This window comes from Triticum aestivum, chromosome 6B (genome assembly GCF_018294505.1).
Source record: "Triticum aestivum cultivar Chinese Spring chromosome 6B, IWGSC CS RefSeq v2.1, whole genome shotgun sequence".
Lineage (NCBI taxonomy): Eukaryota > Viridiplantae > Streptophyta > Magnoliopsida > Poales > Poaceae > Triticum > Triticum aestivum.
In genome coordinates this window covers 218,733,339-218,754,348 of record NC_057810.1, presented here as the reverse complement: position 1 = coordinate 218,754,348, position 21,010 = coordinate 218,733,339, and positions in this window count along the sequence as shown.

Genomic DNA, 21,010 nt, shown 5'->3' with positions numbered 1-21,010 from the left:
TAGCGGACAGCAAGCACTATGCTCGACTGTGTCGCCAATGCTTAATCAAGTTCCATATCAGTACAGTTTCTTTGAGCTGAAATGGAACCTTTGTTGCCTGTGACCGCTATTGTGTTTTTTCCTTTTTGCGAGACCGCTATTGTGTTTGGTGTACCTGTAGTCAGTGTTCTTCGTTTGCTTCACATATGGATGACTGAGTGGTTGCAGGGTCTCTCTCTCTTTTTCTTTTTCTTTTTTGAAACAAGGCAAAAGACTTGCCAATTTCATTGATAAGGAGAAGGTTTAGACATAAGCCGCAAAGCGGCAAAGAAACAAAAATCTACTCTCGCGACATAAGACTACTCAGATGTTTCGCTCCCGCCAATGCCCAAAGTTTGTCCTCCTCTTTGATCCTTGCAACGACAACGGTGGTCGGGACGGCAGTGTTGTTAAAGATTCTGGCGTTTCGCTCCTTCCATATTTCCCAAGAAACAAGCATCATAACCGAGGCGGTGGCCTTTTTGATGTGGCCTCCACCCTCCACCGAACGGAGCCACCAATCGCGGACAGAGTTTTCATGGTGCCAAGCCATCGGCGAGTGGCCATGCATATGTCGAGCCAGCTGACAACTTCATCCCAAACTCGGGTGGTGAATCTACATTGAAAGAGGAGATGGGCGGCAGTCTCCGAGGCCTGCTTGCAAAGAGGGCATAGACCACAATTTGGCAACCCTCTCCGATGCAACCGATTTGCAGCCCACACACGGTTTTGCAGGATTAACCATGCAAAGAATTTGCACTTAGGCGGCGCCCAAGTCTTCCACGTTATAGCAGTGGTGTTACTGAGAACAAGCCCCGCAAATTGAGCCATGTATGCCGTGGAGGCTGAGTATTGGCCACTGGACGTGAACTTCCACGAAATTGTGTCCTTTCTATCAAGGTGGAGACTAACACCATCAATCTGTTATATCCATGGGATCGGGTAGGCTAGATCAATCCGGTAGACCTACGTTCTCCTTGTGGCTCGAGGAAGTCCTAGTGCCGGCCATGGTGACGATGGCCGGTGATGGCAGAGAGTAGTGGTGGCGGTGCTTCCCATCAGCACTGAAAGATCGAGGATGTCGCCTAGAGGGGGGGTGAATAGGCGCTTTAAAATAATTACGGTTTAGGCTTGAACAAATGCGGAATAAACCTAGCGGTTAATTTGTCAAGCACAAAACCTAAAAAAACTAGGCTCACCTATGTGCACCAACAACTTATGCTAAGCAAGATAAGGAACTATGTGATAGCAAGATATATGACAAAGAACAATATGGCTATCACAAAGTAAAGTGCATAAGTAAAGGGCTCGGGTAAGAGATAACCGAGGCACGCGGAGACGGCGATGTATCCCGAAGTTCACACCCTTGCGGATGCTAATCTCCGTTTGGAGCGGTGTGGAGGCACAATGCTCCCCAAGAAGCCACTAGGGCCACCGTAATCTCCTCACGCCTTCACACAATGCAAGATGTCGTGATTCCACTAAGGGACCCTTGAGGGCGGTCACCGAACCCGTACAAATGGCGACCCTTGGGGGCGGTCACCGAACCCGTACACTTTGGCAACCCTTGGGGGCGGTCACCGGTACCCGTCAACTTGCTCGGGGCGATCTCCACAACCTAATTGGAGACCCCGACGCTTGCCCGGAGCTTTACACCACAATGATTGAGCTCTGAACAACACCAACCGTCTAGGGCGCCAAGGCACCCAAGAGGAACAAGCTCTAGGGTGTCCAAACACCCAAGAGTAACAAGCTCAAGGGTACCAAGCACCCAAGAGTAATAAGCTTCTCAACTTGTAACTTCCACATATCACGTGGAGAACTCAAACCGATGCACCAAATGCAATGGCAAGGGCACACGGAGTGCCCAAATCCTTCTCTCTCAAATCCCACCGAAGCAACTAATGCTAGGGAGGAAGATGAGAGGAAGAACAAGAAGGAGAACACCAAGAACTCCAAGATCTAGATCCAATGGGTTCCCCTCACATAGAGGATAAAGTGATTGGTGGAAATGTGGATCCAGATCTCCTCTCTCCTTTCCCTCAAAGACTAGCAAGAATCCATGGAGGGATTGAGAGTTAGCAAGCTCGAAGAAGGTCAACAATGGGGGAAGAACACGAGCTCAAAGGATAAGGTTCATTGGGGAAGAAGACCCCCTTATATAGGAGGGGGGAAATCTAACCGTTATGTGCCCAGCCCGCACATGAGCGGTACTACCACTCCACGAGCGGAACTACCGCTCGAGCGGTAGAAGCAGGAAAAAAGAGCAATTAAACATGAACCTTGGGGCGGTAGTACCGCTTATAAGAACCCAAGCGGTACTACCGCTGGAGGAGCAGAACACGGGACCAAAAGGGGCAGGGCAGAGCAGAGAACGGCGGCAGTAATGCAGTAGCGGTACTACCGCCCGACCGGAGCGGTACTACCCCTTATAAGCGGTACTACCGCCCAATCGGGGCGGTACTACCGCTTATAGGCGGAACTGCCGTGCCTTACTGCCGTGCAACTACTGCTAAACCCGACACGAAAAGAGCAGACCCAAAATCGAGGCGGTAGTAGAGCGGTACTGGAGCGGTACTACCGCTTGATGCTACAAGCGGTACTACCGCTGCCACCGCGGTACTATCGCAGGGAGAAAAATAGAACGGTCATAACTTCTTCATATGAGCTCCGAATTGAGCAAACTCAAGCTTGTTTGAAACAAGACAACGAGTAGCATCAGCCAGGGGAGGTATGCCTAACAAAAATAGGAGAGAAACCTCCAACAGAGAAGAACCGGCACAACCTCCAACATCGAAAACATCATAGAAGATGCATGTGAACTCCGTTTTCGATGAACTCGAGCTTGTCAAGAAAATGACCATAAGCTCCAAATCTCACAAGGAGAAGAACCAAACAGGAACCAATAAAGATGATGCAAGGATGCAATGGTTTGAGCTCTCTATGAATGATATGATCAAGTTACTCATTGAGAGCCCCCCTTGATAGTACGACAATTGATCCTAAAACCCGGTCTCCCAACTACCATCATGAGACCGGTAAAATAGAAAACCTATCAAGGGCAAACCTTTGCCTTGCACATGGTCCACTTGATCTAGATGATGACGATCTTGACTCCCTCAAGTTGGACCACCTTTCTTGATTGCGTTGGCTCGATGAAGACTAGTTGATTGCTCCCCCATACTCCACTATGGGTGAGCCACTCTTCCGCACATCTTCACAAGTCCATTGTCACCACAATGGACGGTAAGCTTCAAGCATTTGATCTCTTCATGATGCTTCACTTGAACTTGCACACCACAACCTAACCCCACAAAGAACTCTCACGAAGATCATGGGTTAGTACACATAGCGTAATTGACAATACTTACCATACCATGGGATCGCTTGATCCCTCTCGGTACATCTTCTACGCTTTGTGTGTTGATCAACTTGATTCACTCTTTGACTTAGTCTTGATCAACCTCTCACATGACCAATCTTTAGGTAATTCCTTGAATGGCACCTTGGTCATCACAAACTCTCCTTGAAACCAACAAATGGACTCCAAGAAAAGTCTATGGACAAATCCTTCAAATAAAACTCAAGGCAACCATTAGTCCATAGAGATTGTCATCAATTACCAAAACCAAACATGGGGGCACCGCATGTTCTTTCAAGCACTACACTAACCCTAGATCGGTAGGGGATGTAGGTGGGGTGTACGGCGTCGCGACAAACCTCGTGTTGCGAGCCGCGACCCCCACCTCATTATATAGTGCAGGCGACAGGGGCCCGTCAACCATAGTGGGTTGAGCGCCCCTGATCAGGGCGCGGATCTAAGGGCCCGGGGGGGCGTTGGGCCCACACGATGGAGATCATCCTAACATTCTCCCCCTTGATCTCAACTTTTACTTTTGGCCTTATACTTTTACTTTACTCGTTTCATAACAGACCAATACATAGAACATGTTTCATCATCACAGCTCAATTGCCGATAGAATCAGACAGCCACAACATACCTTTGTGTTCTGAAACAAATTCTTTAACCTTGGGCCCTTTATTGTCCGAAAATCTTAGACTATACCATAAAACCCATGTCCATTGTGTGTTCTCCAAACACATTGGGTGGTAAGCCTTTAATAAGCAGATCTACAAACACTTGTCTGTTGCTTTTATGGTTCGAGCATTTCTACATAATTCCGGACTTTCTCCTTTACAACACATAACTCTGTGTCAATGTGTTTGGCATCAACACTTGACTCATTGTCATAGGAGCGACAAACTTAAAATGGTTATCGTTGTTGTCAACCATTATCAACTCCGGATACAGGTCTTCTTAACCATTTTGCCTGTCCCTCAGCCTCATATCAAACTATAACATGTTTTTGCATTGCATTGATGGTAATTATTTCATTCTTTGGAGCTTTTCCACACCAAAACTCCAAGTGTGAAAGTTAGCGACAATTGTGGATTTCGCTATACATTTCACAAGTCCTGTCTATGTGTGCTCACAACCTTTTGAGAGCACTTATTTCTTTCAGCATGAGGCCGATATCTTTGACTCCATTCCAGTGATCTATATATGGACTGGACATTTCCAAAACAACCCAGATACATGAACTGTGTAATATATTGAGCGCTTTAAATGAGGTGGGATCAACCTCCATTTGAATTTCACTAACATAGACTTTATAGTAATCAGAAGTATCTGACTTTCTCATTCCTTGAGACCATCTATGTCTCAGGTACTGGCACTTCTTCCATATGGGATTGTTTTTGCTCTGTCATTGCCAAGAGGCAAATTAATTGTAGTTTTTCATTTCCAAGAGGCAATAGGTTTTACAAGGACCTTTATCACGAGATCCATGTTTACTCATTCCTCCTTTATAGAGGTAACAACAGGTGTTGTATAGGTCATACAACATGCTCCCTCAGATTACTCCACCTTCACTAAAAAAGATGTATCTTTAAACTTTATTATTTGGGTTTATTTTGTTAAAACTTTCTTCTTTATGGCACTTTAAGCACCGTCTTAGTATTCCATAGTCTGCTTTCGGAACTGTAGAAGATCCAGCAATACAACTATTTCTTTTCTTTAGGGGTATTATTATGACCGGCGTACTCCCCCAGACAATCACATTTTTCATCACATTATCTAAAGTATAGGGGATCATTCTTAATTTATCTCATATTTCTTTCTCCCCCTCGAAATGTGGCAAGGACTTTTCTGCCACAATTTCGAAAACCATTCATAACTCTTGTGAATTGAGGAAACTTTGATTATCTACTTCATTCATCTGATTACTTCATACGAAATGAAGTTATCTGTTGACTGGTATGGGAGTACTTTTTCCTCATTCCATTTCAGAAACTGAACAAAGTTCTTTATCATTAGTACTTTTGCAAGTCACACTTGCATATCATTATTATCTTTAGGTTCATCTGTAACTTCTATTCTCTTTGGATTTATTGAGTGCTTAATGACCATTACACATAAAGTGTACGGTCGATACTAGGAAAACCTAATAGCTACTCCATGCTTTTCTCCCAGAGTGGGACATATTAAAAGCACATGAGTCATCATATCTTTCTCCTGTCATACAGGATAAGTCCTTTGCCGAAATTTCTCCTGCCATACAGGATTTTTGACATAATACTATGCCAACTTTACCCCGTTACGCAGGTATTTTCCCAGACTTTTCCTGCCATGCAGGTTTTATCATAATCATCTTTTCCCGCTATGCGGGTAATTCCCTGTAAGGGACATAACTGCCAGAATTGGCTCTTTTGACTGCATATTCAATCATCAAATTCAGAAATAAATCCAAATGCTCTTTTGACACACATGCTTGATCCGGCATTGATCAAATTAAACACGCATGTTGCTTGTTTCAACTCAAATTATGTTGACTGAATAATCTTCTTCATAGAGAGTACATGAAAGACATTCGTCAACCAAGACTCTCAATGATCTATCTCTTTTCTTTTCTTGGATTAATATCCAAGAATCCTTTTCTTTTGAAGCCATTCTTTAGAGAGAACATACTCCCTCATGTTATGACCTTTCTTGGTCATCTTTCGGGTCACAAGTACCCAGCCATTCGCTTTCACGAATGAAAGCATGGAAAACTTTTAGTCTGAGAAAAGTTAGCCAATAATCAACAATAATGAGCATAAAAATAACCCCATGTTAGTCTGGTTAAAAAATATGCACATTAAACTTTTTAAAACTTTCTTTTTATATTCTAAACCATCGTTGTGGCAGAATTAGAATAAAACATCATCCTTCTACATTAATTTCATATCACCGTTGGGCGGAAATGGAAATAATGCATCTAACTCATAAACAATGTGATGATAGTATTTCTATTAAACAACTTTGCTAAGAAATAATAATCATCATCAACTTTATTGCAGCGGGAACAAGAAATATATATTTCTCTAGCTCAAGAGCATTTCTTGATCTTTATCTGTTCTTTGAAAATTGATCACTTTGATACAAAATTTATCAGAGATTTAAGCTTTGAACATAAGACTCATAGAATTATAGTACTGTTATCATCAACGTTGGTCAGAAAATAACAATACCATATTTTAACTTTAAAAACAAATATATTTCTTTGTCATAACGGAAACTATCAGAATCTGATTTCATCCACAGGGGGGAAAACATTGCTAAGAACAGTTCTGCCAATTAAATTTTCCCGTTGATTCCAATTTAATTAGAGGATAAAACTTTTACTTTACAGGGGAAACTTTACAATATTCTATTCAGAAACTCTGTAGTCTTTTACTATCTAAGCATTTTTAACCGGTTGGCTCAAAATTGCATTAGAGAAGCAATAATTTAATCTTTTACTTTAGTTCTATTCACTTTTAAAAGATCACTTTTATTTTTATTTTGCAGCAAAAAACATGAATAAAAAATCATGAACTTTTTACTCTTTACAGAAACTTTTCTTTGACCAAATAAAAATTCATGAACTTTATTATTTTCTGAAAAATTTCTATTTTATTTTCAGAAACTTTTTTTGTTTACTTTTCTATTTTCTAAACAAAATTTTCGTTGGAAATTTTTTTGCATAGAAGAACTATTTGAAATCTGCCCAAAAACTGGACAAATAACAAAAAAACTAAAATACAAAACGGCAGCAGCCGGCCTCAACTCGGCCTAGCGTGCTAGGCCCCCAGCCTGCTTTGCGCGCCGCGGTCGCCGGCCTCGTCACTTTCGGTCCAAGAGGCCCAGCGACGGGGCTAGGTTTTGCATCCTGGTCATTCAAGGTGATCAAACGGTGGACCGCAGTTCTCGTTCGAACAAAAACGCCCACACCGGCCTCTCTGGACGAAACCCTAGTCAATTTCCCCTCTTACCCCGTCTCTGTACGCCTCTCTCGCGCACTCCGGCGGCGGTCCACCGCGCCGCGTCGACCGCTGGCGACGGCATCGAGCTGCACTACACGAGCCTGCCCTTTCCCCCTCCTTTCCTAGGACAGAGAGAGCGAGAGAGTGGCGCAACCCTCTGCTCCCCTTTGAGCGCTTGTTGTTGCTCTCCTTGCCGGAGACAGCAGGAGAGAGGGGTTCACCCCGGCAGCCGACGACAGCGTCGCCCCACCGTGCCGCACGAGGCTCTCTGCCTCCTCCCCCATTTTCTTTCCATCTTTCAAGCCCCCCATCCACCAAAACTAGTGGCAGATCGAGATGCGGCGGCCCCCTCATCCCCCTTGTCGGCGCATGCGAGCTCCCGAAGGAGAGCGCACCGCCGTCAAGCGGCTCGATGGCGGTGCCCTTTGCCCCTCTCGGGGTGATGTTCTTCATCCCGGATCCTTGGCATGCCGATGCGATTTGGGATTGAGAGGAACAGCGCAGCCATGTTCGGCTGTAAGGGCATATTTATCCCCAAGGTGTTTTGGTGATTGATGACAATGCTTTTGCGGACTAATCATGTGCGTTAAGTTTTTCAGAGATTCATCCTTTGGCACGAGACGATTCTCTCCCCTCGATGTTTTATTCAAGACGGTGTAGCTCTTTCGTTTCTATGTTGGTGGACTAGTTTCGTAGGAGTCTCCCGTACTATCAAGAGGGGATCCGCTTTGGTAAGGCTAGGGTGGAATCAACACGTACACATCTTTATCGCACCCGCTGTTCCTTTCTGCTTCAATGGAGTTCCCTTTCCTCTCCTAGCTTGCTCTGACTGGTCCCAGCGGTAGTATCACGGTCCTCAGCGGTAGTACCACCGAAGCACATCAAGCGGTAGTACCGCTCCTCAAGCGGCAGTACCGCTTGCTGTCTTCGGCCGTAGTACTGCTGAGGCTCCGGGCTACTACCGCCTCGACTCGAGGCCTCTGTTTTTCGTGTCGGGTTGTGCGGTACTAGTTGCGGCAGTAGTGGCGGTAGTACCGCCCCAAGCGGTAGTACCGCCCTTACCTCCGCGGTAGTACCGCTCTGGGCCTAGGTCCTTGCTATCCTCGCGTGCGCGGCAGTACCACTGGGAGGGAACAGTAGTACCGCTGGCTCAGTGGTAGTACCGCCCACCCAAGCGGTAGTACCGCTTTGTGCATGGCTGCTTGGGGGTAACGGTTGGATTTCCCCCCACTATATAAAGGGGTCTTCTTCCCCAAAGTTGACCTACCTCTTCCCCCAAAAGCTCCATTGTTGCTCCAAGCTCCATTTTCGCCCGATCTCTCTTCCTAGCCAATCAAACTTGTTGATTTGCTCGGGATAGGTTGAGAAGGCCCCGATCTACACTTCCACCAAGAGAAATTTGATTCCCCCACTAATCCCTAGCGGATCTTGTTACTCTTGGGTGTTTGAGCACCCTAGACGGTTGAGGTCACCTCGGAGCCATAGTTCATTGTGGTGAAGCTTCGTGGTGTCGTTGGGAGCCTCCAATTAAGTTGTGGAGATATCCCCAACCTTGTTTGTAAAGGTTCGGTCGCCGCCTTCAAGGGCACCAATAGTGGAATCACGGCATCTCGCATTGTGTGAGGGCGTGAGGAGAATACGGTGGCCCTAGTGGCTTCTTGGGGAGCATTGTGCCTCCACACCGCTCTAACAGAGACGTACTTCCCTTTAAAAGGAAGGAACTTCGGTAACACATCCTTGTCTCCATCGGCTCCACTCTTGGTTATCTCGCGCCTTTACTTGTGCAAGATATTTGTGTTGTATCCCTTGCTTGCTTGTGCACTTATTGTTGTTGCATCATATAGGTTGTTCACCTAGTTGCATATTTAGACAACCTACTTTGATGCAAAGTTTAATTTGGTAAAGAAAAGCTAAAAATTGTTAGTTTCCTATTCACCCCCCCCCCCTCTAGTCAACTACATCGATCCTTTCAATTGGTATCAGAGCCTCGTCTCTTTATTAAGGACTTTGCCGTCTGAAGAGTATGGTTGACACCGTAGACGGTGGGGAGGAGGAGCACTCCGGTGTGAATCCTATCTCGTCTACGGGTAATGGGGAAACCGCGGTGTCCCGTGAGGAATTCAATGTGGCCTTGGACACATTGAAAACCTCCATGACAACCACGGTTGAAAGCATGTTTAATAAATTCTTAGAAGGACTTAAGCTACCTACCTCGCCGCTGAAAGTGGGTGATCCCGCTAACAAGGTGACGGATGCTAACTCCGACAAGGGGGAAGCTAATAGTGAGAAGGGTCCTTCTACTAGTGGTAGAAATGGCACCGGCATCTTTGCCCATGTGGAACCTCCAACTTATGGAGGACCGATTCCCTCTACTCATTTATATCATGCCGGCCCACCTCCTAAGATTGTGAAAAATGAGGATTTTGATTCTTGGGTGTATCGCTTCAAGCGTCATTTAAATCATGTGAATACTAATATTTGGAGAATCATTGAAGAAGGTTTCTATCCACATGACCGAAGCAACTTCACCCCTAGAGAAGCAGTGGATGATCAATTCAATGAGAATGCTCTCTTCATCATCCAAGATGCTATCCTCCCCGAAGATCTCCCTCATCTCCGACCCTATGTCATGGTAAAAGACGCATGGCAATGCGTTGTGTCTCTCTATCGGGGAAGCGCAAGCATTCAACGCTCCAACTATGAAGTGGTGCAAGATGAAGCCGATGAGTTTGCAATGAAAGAAGATGAAGAACCTCGTGAGCTCTTTCGGAGAGTAACCAAACTCGCGGTCTCACTCCGAGATCATGGGAGCAAGGACACGGATGATAATTGGATCAAGCGCAAGTTTCTCAAGGCCATGATGCCCTACAACAAGCCCATGCCCTCCGTCATTCGTCAAAGACCGGACTTCCACTCCACGACCTCAAGTGAAGTGTTGGATGAGTTCGTTGCAATGAGCATCTTGGACAAGACCGACAATAACGCGGTGCTCCGCTCTCAAAGGGCGAAGAAGCCCAACCTTGCCTTGAAGGCCAAGGTTATTGTGGAAGAAGAGGAAGAAGAGGAAGATGAGGAGAGCAACCCCGAAGATACAAAATATGATTATCATGAGCACATGGCTCTTGCTTCAAGGCAATTTTGGAGCAAGAAGAACTCAAGGCCCAATTTCAACAAGAACAACTCAAGTGGCTTCAAGGGCAAGCAACGAGTAAGAACTTGTTACAACTGTGGCAATGTAAGCCATTTTGTTGTGAATTGTCCGTATGAGAAGCGGGAAGACAATGGTGGCAAGCTCATCCGAAAGGACAAGGCCAAGTCCTTCTCCAACAAGAAAAACTTCACCAAGAAAACTCCTACTCAAGGGTTGGTGGTTCAAGAAGAATACCGTGAGGATGACGATGATGATGAAGATAGTGAAGCAATGGCCATGGCATCCGTTGCCATTGCCACAACTCCCCGGATGTCTCTCTTCGATTCACCCAACGAGAACATCACCGCCAAGTGCCTCATGGCTAAAGCCACCAACAAGGTAACCCCCAACATCAAAACCACCATCATTACTAATCCCTCTTTGATGGATGGCATTGATGAAGGTGAGGGGTCTAATGAGGAAGTAAATTAATTCGAGTGTTTTATGAGTAAGCTAAAGGGCAAATCCAAGAAGCACTTTGTTGCTCTCTTGGAACAACTTGGTGAAGCCAATGACATGATCGAGGCTCATGAAGAAACCATCTCTAAGATGGAAGGTCATAGTCGTGACTATGCCGATGAGATATCGGATCTCTCTAATGCTCTTGAGGAAGAGCGTGGGCATCGTTTGGATCTTGAGGAGTCACACAACGATGACCATGCCAAGTTAAAGAAAGATCTTGATCATGCTCTTGTTGTGTCTCGTGTGCTATCTTCCGAGAAGGCTAAACTTGGGGTTGATCATGCTAGACTCAAGGAGGAGTTTGATGTACTTGACGAGGCCCACAAGGTCTTGAAGGGTGCTCATGCAAACCTCAAGGAGTCTCATGCTCAACTCCAAGTTAAGCTAACCAAGGAAAAGGCCACCTTTCCTCATATGGTATTAATTGATAATGCATATGCCACTAACCCGTGTTGTGAGCATGTGCATATTGTGGAGGAGAATGCCAAATTGAAGTATCAACTTGAGAAAGGCCTTGTGACATGCATTCAAGGTGAGAAGAACCTCAACGACCTTTTGAGAAATCAAAAGGAAGTTGTGGCCAAGGAAGGAATTGGGTTCGCACCCAGGTCCAAGATCAAGAAGAAGAACGACAAGACCAAACGACCTCCTCCTCTCAAGCAAACCTTTGTGAAAGAGGGAGAGGGTGCTCCTAAGGAGAAGAAGAATAATGTGAAGGGTGTTGATGTCAAAAAGGGCAAAACCACCTCCTTCTCCAACAAAGCCGGCGACTTTAACCCTTCTTATGTGTTGTGTCGTGCTAGTGATGGGCATGTTTATGCTAAATTTGTTGGTTCTCCTTATGAGTACATTGAATGGTCTATTTGGGTTCCTAAGACCCTTGTTACTAATATCAAAGGACCCATTACTAAATGGGTACCTAAAACCAAGCATTGATCTCTTGTAGGTGTTTGCTTCCGATGGAGGATCATGGTTGCTCGATAGTGGAGCAACAAATCATATGACCGGGAGCAAGGACTTGGTGGTGGACGTGCAAAAGATTCCATCTATGCCCACCGATGTCGAGTGGGGTGATGCCTCACATTCTAAGGTATTGGGTCTTGGCAAGGTTGTCATTTCTCATGATCTAACGATCGAGAAAGTCATGCTTGTCGAGTCCCTTGCATACAATTTACTTTCCGTTCATCAACTTGCACTCATGGGTTTTGCCACTTTCTTTGATATTGATACCGTGGCCCTCTTGTGGAGCAAGACTCTTAAAGTAGCCTTTGTTGGGCATGTCGAGAACGGTCTCTATGTGATTAACTTTTCGGAGCGACCCACTAAGACCGCGACATGCCTAATGGCTAAAGTTGACGTGGGATGGCTTTGGCATCGCCGTTTAGCCCACATCAATATGAGATCTTTGCAAAGTCTTCTCAAGGGGGACCATGTCCATGGACTAACAAATGTTAGTTTTGCCAAAGCTCGTGCTTGCAGTGCTTGTATCGAAGGAAAGTGATACGTCTCCAACGTATCTATATTTTTTGATTGCTCCATGCTATATTATCTACTGTTTTGGGCAATATTGGGCTTTATTATCCACTTTTATATTATTTTTGGGACTAACCTATTAATCGGAGGCCCAGCCCAGATTTGCTGTTTTATGCCTATTTCAGTGTTTTGAAGAAAAGGAATATCAAACGGAGTCGAAACGGAACGAAATCAACTGGAGAAGTTATTTTTGGAAGGAAAGCCACCCGATGGACTTGGAGTGCACGTCAGGAAAGAAGGGAGGTGCTCCCGAGGGTGGGGGCGCGCCCACCCCCCTGGGACGCGCCCCCTGCCTCGTGGCCCCCCCTTCGGTCCACCGACGTACTTCTTTCACCCATATATACCTACGTATCGTAAAACTTCCAGAACAAAAGATAGATCAGGAGTTCCGCTGCCGCAAGCCTCTGTAGCCACCAAAAACCTCTCGGGAGCCCGTTCCGGCACCCTGCCGGAGGGGGAACCCATCACCGGTGGCCATCTTCATCATCCCGGCGCTATCCATGACGAGGAGGGAGTAGTTCACCCTCGGGGCTGAGGGTATGTACCAGTAGCTATGTGTTTGATCTCTCTCTCCCGTGTTCTCCCTCGTGTTCCCTCTATGGCACGATCTTGATGTATCCCGAGCTTTGTTATTGTAGTTGGATCTTACGATGTTTCTCCCCCTCTACTCTCTTGTGATGAATTGAGTTTCCCCTTTGAAGTTATCTTATCGGATTGAGTCTTTTATGAGAACACTTGATGTATGTCTTGCCGTGCTTATCTGTGGTGACAATGGGATATCATGTGCCACTTGATGTATATTTGGTGACCAACTTGCGGGTTCCACCCATGAACCTATGCATAGGGGTTGGCACACGTTCTTGACTCTCCGGTAGAAACTTTGGGGCACTCTTTGAAGTACTTTGTGTTGGTTGGATGAATCTGAGATTGTGTGATGCATATTGTATAATCATGCCCACGGATACTTGAGGTGACAATGGAGTATCTAGGTGACATTAGGGTTTTGGTTGATTTGTGTCTTAAGGTGTTATTCTAGTACGAACTCTTTTATAGATTGATCTGAAAGAATAACTTTGAGGTGGTTTCGTACCCTACCATCATCTCTACGTTTGTTCTCCGCTATTAGTGGCTTTGGAGTGACTCTTTGTTGCATGTTGAGGGCTTGTTATATGATCTATCTATGTTATTATTGTTGAGAGAACTTGCACTAGTGAAAGTATGAACCCTAGGCCTTGTTTCCTATCATTGCAATACCGTTTACGCTCACTTTTATCTTTAGTTACCTTGCTGTTTTTATTATTTCAGATTACAAAAACCTATATCTACTATCCATATTGCACTTGTATCACCATCTCTTCGCCGAACTAGTGCACCTATACAATTTACCATTGTATTGGGTGTGTTGGGGACACAAGAGACTTTTTGTTATTTGGTTGCAGTGTTGTTTGAGAGAGACCATTTTCATCCTACACCTCCCACGGATTGATAAACCTTAGGTCATCCATTTGAGGGAAATTTGCTACTGTCCTACAAACCTGTGCACTTGCAGGCCCAACAACATCTACAAGAAGAAGGTTGTGTAGTAGACATCAAGCAGTTTCTGGCGCCGTTGCCGGGGAGGTGAGTGCTTGAAGGTATATCTTTAGATCTTGCAATCAAATCTTTTTGTTTCTTGTTTTAGCACTAGTTTATTTTATAAAAGAAAACTACAAAAAATGGAATTGAATTTACCTCATACGCTTCATCTTTTTAATATCTTTCGTGAGTATGATGGAAAGGAAATTTGTGCCAAAGTGTTAGAAGAAGAATGCATTAAAATGTTTGGCACTAAATCTTTGAATGATGAGCATGATTGCAATGTTGTTAGTATGAACTCCTTGAATATCCATAGTACTAATGATGATTGCACTAGTTATGATGAAAATGCCTCCTATAAACATGTCAATTTTTGTGGAGTAGATTGGGCTTGCAAGTACACACCAGATAGGGAAGATAGATATTGCAAGAGGCATAAGTATTTAGAAACCAAATTGTTGCAAGAAGAGCTAGATGAATGTGCTGAAAGATTCAATATTTTTCATGCCCCTTGTGAACTTTGCAATGAACACGGTCATTTAAAGCTCCAATGCTGTTTGTTTCATGATCAAGTCGTGTCCAAATATTGTGATAATTTGATTACCCTTGAGCATCATAAAGAGCTTAGTCTTCTTTTGGGGTATGAAGAAATGAAACATATAACCAAGGGTATTCCAAAATTTAATCTTGATAGATTTCTTGATTTTGATCTAGAGGATATTTATTTGTATTGTGCGGAGAATTGCATTGAAAATCCTTATATTGCCAATTACATAAAGAAAAGAAAGCAAATAGAAGATGAAGAGAATACTAATGAAAGGGAAGAGACTTCCCAATCTCCTCCTGTTATTTCTTATGATGAATCAGGTAACGAGGAGGAGGCTTCTATTCAACCAATCTCATCAATAAGGAGATGAAAGAGGAAGGTTGAACCCACACATAATGTGAAGAAGAAGAAGAAGAAGAAAAGAAGGAGCAACAAAGGTAGAAAGGTATCTGATGCGGAGCATCCTTCCATCATCCCCATGGACTCTACATCAACACATCCAACCCCACAAGGACCTATGACTCGAGCACGTGCAAGAGCTCTTGAAACCGAGGTGACATCACTCCTCTCATAATTCCCCTTCGATTCACATGAGACATGGTTACTACCTCAAACGGAAATGCTATGCATACTCAGGTACCAAGGAGTCAACCATGAAGAGGCTAGGAAGCAAGGAGAACTGGAAGCGGAAGACATGCGAGAAGACGGAGAGGAAAAAGCACCAAGGACCAGGGTGGCCGGACGATCCGGACGGCGTCCCGGACGATCCGGACAGAGCCCGGACGATCCGGACCCCGGCCCAGACGATCCGACTAAATCAACCGAGGATTCCCAAAGCTCCAACCTGAAGCCGGATCATCCGGACCAAGTCCCGGATCATCCGGACCCGGCCCGGACGTCCGGGCCTCCAGCCGGACATCCGGCCCTGCGCGACCACCAGCCGACCCTCCGGCTCATCCGGGCCTCCACCCGGATCATCCGGACCAGCCCGGATCATCCGGACCCTCGTCCGGATCATCCGGCCAGCGCCTGCGCGCGCGTGTTGGGCTGAGCCCATGTACCCCTTCGCCCCAACTCTATATATAGGACCCCATCTCCTCATTTTGAGACTTAGCATTGGATTGTGAGAGCCTTTGCTCATCCACTCGGTTACTTCTCCTCGGGGATCAGGACCTCCTCGGAGAAGATCCCCCTGCGGATTCAAGACCCCTATCTAGGGAAGAACATCAAGGCCTCCTCTTGGAGATGAACGGTTCCTTTGTATCCTTACCTTTGTTGACTATGTATCTTGTGGATCTCATATGTGTGTGGTGATCTAGCACTTGTGTGATCGATTCCTTGTTGGTTGAGTGATTCCCTCTCGTTTTCCCCATGTTTCCCCTTGTGCTTCCGCGTGTTCTTCGTGATTCCCCCCGTAGGATCCACTCCAAACGTGAAAGATCGACGCTATAGGGTTCCACCCTACATCATATGGTATCATGAGCCACGTTGATCACGTTTTTGGAGCCCCTACCCCGTGTTTTCTAGCTTGATTTTGTTGTTTTCGTCCTAAAATCCGAAAATCCCCACAAAAATACCCCCCAAATTTTTTTGTGATTTGTTGGTTTTGATGATGTTTTGTTGTTTTTGATCCGTGGATTCAGTGTGTAACTCGTGGATCTTGCTTTTCCCCACCTTCTCCCCCTCGAAATCCATCCAAAGTCCCCGAAATCGTCAAATTTCTCCCCGTTTTCGTGTTCTTCCCGAGCAGTTCCCGTGCGAGTTGACCTGCCCGGATCATCCGGACCTCGACCCGGATCATCCGGACGTTCCCGGATCATCCGGCTCCTGGCCCGGATCATCCGGCTTCCGCTGACGAAGCTGCAGTTCTTCAGCCCCCCTCCACCACCACCACCACCTACACCTACATACCACCTCCCCACTCCAACCACCACCACTTCCATTTGCCAAAACCCCACGACACAACCTCCGTACCACCATTCGAATTTGAGTTCGAGAATTTGAGTTGAGATTTCCGTGTCCTATTGTGTTTCGGCTATTTAGGTGCGGTGAGACTTCAACAACAAATGCTCATTTTGATCGACTACTCATCTTCGCTACGGACGGTAACCTCGACGACATCTTTGTCATACCTTGCAATTGCATTGATAACCATCATAGACCATCTTTTGCGTTGCTTACCCATCGAGACTAGCCATTGAGTATTGCCGGCAACGTGACTTGTGCACATTAGTTGCATACACCATATCATACATACCTTCGTGGTGCATATCTCGGAATCAACTTGTGTGTCACAAAGTTGTCATCGCATACACAATTGCTATCTTAGTTCATCAAGTTGCATAAGAAAAGAGCTCACAAGAGAAAGAGCCACTCAAGCTTTTAAGCAAAGAGGAAAGATAAGCAAAGAGCTTATAAGCAACAAGCATAGCATCATACAACATTAAGATTGTCATATAAGATCATCTTGGATCATTGCACCGAAATACCATACATATAGCATACTTGGGATAGAGATCGTTGCATTTTTGCCTAGTAGGTTGTGCACAAGCTCCGTATCCGCCTATTGTGCAATCGTGCTAGCGTCTCTCTAGTATTGTGCAACAAGAGCATTTTCGTGGATTCCACATTTTGGCTCACTTTTGGTTTGCACAATCCCATTTATCTATTTGCGTGTGTGTTTCCGTGTACCACTACTTGCTTGGTCTACTTGTTGCATATGCGAATTTGCGAATCTTCTTCAACATTTTTGAGTCAAGCTAACGATTGCAATCAATTTTGTGCCACCATCCTAACCAAGCTCCACCAAAAGCTTTTACTTGTGTAGGTGTGAGAATCGACAAGGATCGGTACCAATAGTGCTATTTCATTGTCCACATTTGAGTGAACTTGATTCATCTTCAACTTTGGTCAAAGGTACATTGGTATTCGTTCTTCTCCTTCTACCACTCACAATTTGCTTGAAATGATGGATATGCCAAGTTCTTCTACAAATCCACTCTTCATCGAGCAAGACGACGACATGTCATCATATGTCACCAAGAGCCACCTCTTTGGCCCACAACGAGCTCTCCATCAAGAGCAACAAGCAATGAGCGAACGCATCGACAACCTCGCCACGGACTTGCGACTCTCCGAGCAACGTACAAGAGACTACTTCGACAACAAGCTCGACGCGCACAAGAAAGAGAACGATGCAAGAATGGACGAGATCCGCGCCTTGTTGGTGAACCGGCATCCTTCTACTTCCTCACACTCAAGACGGAGCCACTCAAGTCGCCACTCCGACGACTCCTCTTCGACGAGCCGCGCGTCAAGACCGTCATGCATCTCGCAACCCACTACATGACAAGCATCCCCAAGAGCAAGTTGATGAACAAGTTCCTCGTCCTCAATCGAACCAAGTGGTGTTTGCTCAAGCTCAAGAACGACAACGTCTTCGTCTCCAACAAGAACAAGAACGAGCGCGCCTACATCAAGAGCAACAAGACGCCGAGGCTCAACATCTTCAACAACAACAACGAGAAGCACAAGCTCTTGAGGCGGAACGTGCCCTTCAAGCATCAAGTCGAGCTATCGCCAACCGCAATCGCGAAAGGCGCAATCAAGAGGAAGCCCTTCGAGAAGAAATACAAGAGAGGAACTACCATCCGCGTGCGCAACGTCAAGCCCCACAAGCTCCTCCACAAGCTCCTCAAGCTCAACCTAAACCTCAAGGTCAACAAGAGCAAGTTGATCATGGACTTCCTCCTCGCCAAGAGCAACATGAGGATGATTACCCTCCACGACAAGGGCATCATCATCACCATCGACCACAACACAATGAAGAGCAACGCTATGGCAAGCTAAAGTTCACAATGCCCAAGTTCAATGGAAGCAACGATCCCGAAGAGTACCTCTCATGGGCGTTGAAGGTCGACAAAATCTTTCGTTTGCACAACTATGAGGAAGAGAAGAAGATCGCTATGGCATCACTTGAGTTCCAAGACTATGTGCTCATATGGTGGGAACAAGTCCTTGAGCGCCGACAAGCACGAGGTGAACCTCCAATCACCACTTGGGATCAAATGAAGGATGTCATGAGAGCACGCTTTGTGCCCACTTACTACAACCGTGATCTCTTCAAGAAGCTACAACTCCTCAAGCAAGGAACAAAGAGTGTTGAAGAATACTACAAAGAAATGGAGATTGCCATGATTCGAGCCAATGTCACGGAAGATGATGAGCAAACAATGGCACGATTCTTGAATGGACTCAACCATCCCATCAAGAAGATTGCCGATTTCCAACCCTACTCCAACCTCATTGAGCTCGTGCATCAAGCTACAAAGGCGGAACGTCAAGTGCAAGATGACTTCAAGTACGCCAAGTACTCCTCCAAGACATACGGCTTCTCCAACACCCAAGCTTCAACAACTACTCCAACTTCGACATCAACCAAGCCTTCTCCAAGCAACGACGACAAGTCAAGTTACAAGAAAACTTCCGCAAGTTCAAGTCGTCTTCCTCCTACTACAAGCAACACTAAGCCGCGTGCTTCATCATCTACTCCAACTGATGAGACCGTCAAGACAAGCTCCTTCAAGTGTTTCACTTGCGGCGGCCGAGGCCACAAGTCATATGAATGCACCAACAAGCGCACTATGATACTCAACGACGATGGCACATACGACTCAATGAGTGAAGATGAAATGGACGCTATTGAGCAAGTGGCCATGCACCGGCACATCAACGAGGATGAAGATGATCAAGTCTTTTGTGATGAAGATACAAGCCCCGCTCTTGTTGTCTCCAAGGTCTTGACACTTCAACATCAACAAGAAGAAGACCAAAGATGCCACATCTTCCACACAAAGGCCGGCATCAATGGACGATCCGTCAAGGTCATCATCGATGGAGGTAGTTGCCACAACTTGGCAAGCGAAGAACTATGCTCCAAGCTCCAATTGGTCAAGAAGAAGCATCCGCAACCCTACAAGGTTCAATGGCTAAGTGACTCCAGCACTATACGAGTTGAGCATACGGTCCAAGTATCCTTCAAAATAGGTGCATATGAGGACACTTTGGAGTGTGATGTGGTCCCAATGACCGTTTGCCACCTCCTCCTTGGTCGGCCATGGCAATTCGACCGTGGTGTCTACCATAATGGGCGTACAAACCACTATAGCTTCAAGATGAAAGGAAAAGAATATGTCCTACGACCCATGTCTCCTAGTCAAGTGATAGCCGACAAACAAGCCACCAACCAAAGAGAGAAGAGTGAGAAAGTGAGCCACCAAAAAGTGAGTGAGAGCCACAAGCCAAATTTGAGCGCCTCTTCGCCTAGAGAGAAAAACCTCATACTATTCGCCACCAAACATGAGATGAGAGAAGTGTGTGAGAACCCATCGAGTGTGATGCACTTTGTCCTTGTGTGCAAGGATGGAGAACCAAAAACTAACACCATTCACGAGCTACCTTTGGTGTTTCAATCTCTTTTGCAGGAATTTCAAGATGTTTTCCCCGATGAGCTACCTCCGGATCTACCTCCTCTACGAGGCATTGAGCATCGAATCGACCTCATCCCCGGAGCGCCATTTCCAAACAAAGCTCCATACCGTGTCAATCCCGAAGAAACCAAGGAGATTCAACGGCAAGTACAACAACTAATCGACAACGGTCATGTACGTGAAAGCTTAAGCCCTTGTGCCGTCCCCATTATACTTGTGCCTAAGCCCGATGGAAGCTTCCGTTTGTGTTCCGATTGTAGACCCATAAATGCTATCACCGTGCGCTATAGACATCCCATTCCTTGCTTAGATGATATGCTTGATGAACTTAGTGGAGCCAACTTTTTCTCAAAAATTGATCTTAAAAGTGGCTATTATCAAATCCACATTCATGAGGGTGATGAATGGAAAACTGCTTTCAAAACAAAATTTGGCCTATATGAGTGGTTGGTTATGCCTATGGGTTTGTCGGAAGCTCCCGGAACTTTTGTGCGTCTCATGCATCATGTACTTCTTCCATACATTGGAATCTTTGTTGTGGTTTACTTCGATGATATTCTTGTGTTTAGCAAAACCATGAAAGAGCATCTTGATCATGTTAAGCTTGTTTTGCAAACGCTTCGAAAGGAAAGTCTTTATGCCAACTTGAAAAAATGCACTTTTGGCGTTGACAAAGTGGTTTTCTTGGGTTTCGTTGTCTCTTCCAAGGGTGTCCATGTTGATGAAACTAAGATCAAAGCAATTAAAACTTGGCCCCAGCCCACCAATTTGCAACAAGTGCGAAGTTTCCTTGGTCTTGCAGGTTTTTATCGCCGCTTTGTGAAAAACTTTAGCACTATTGCAGCTCCTTTG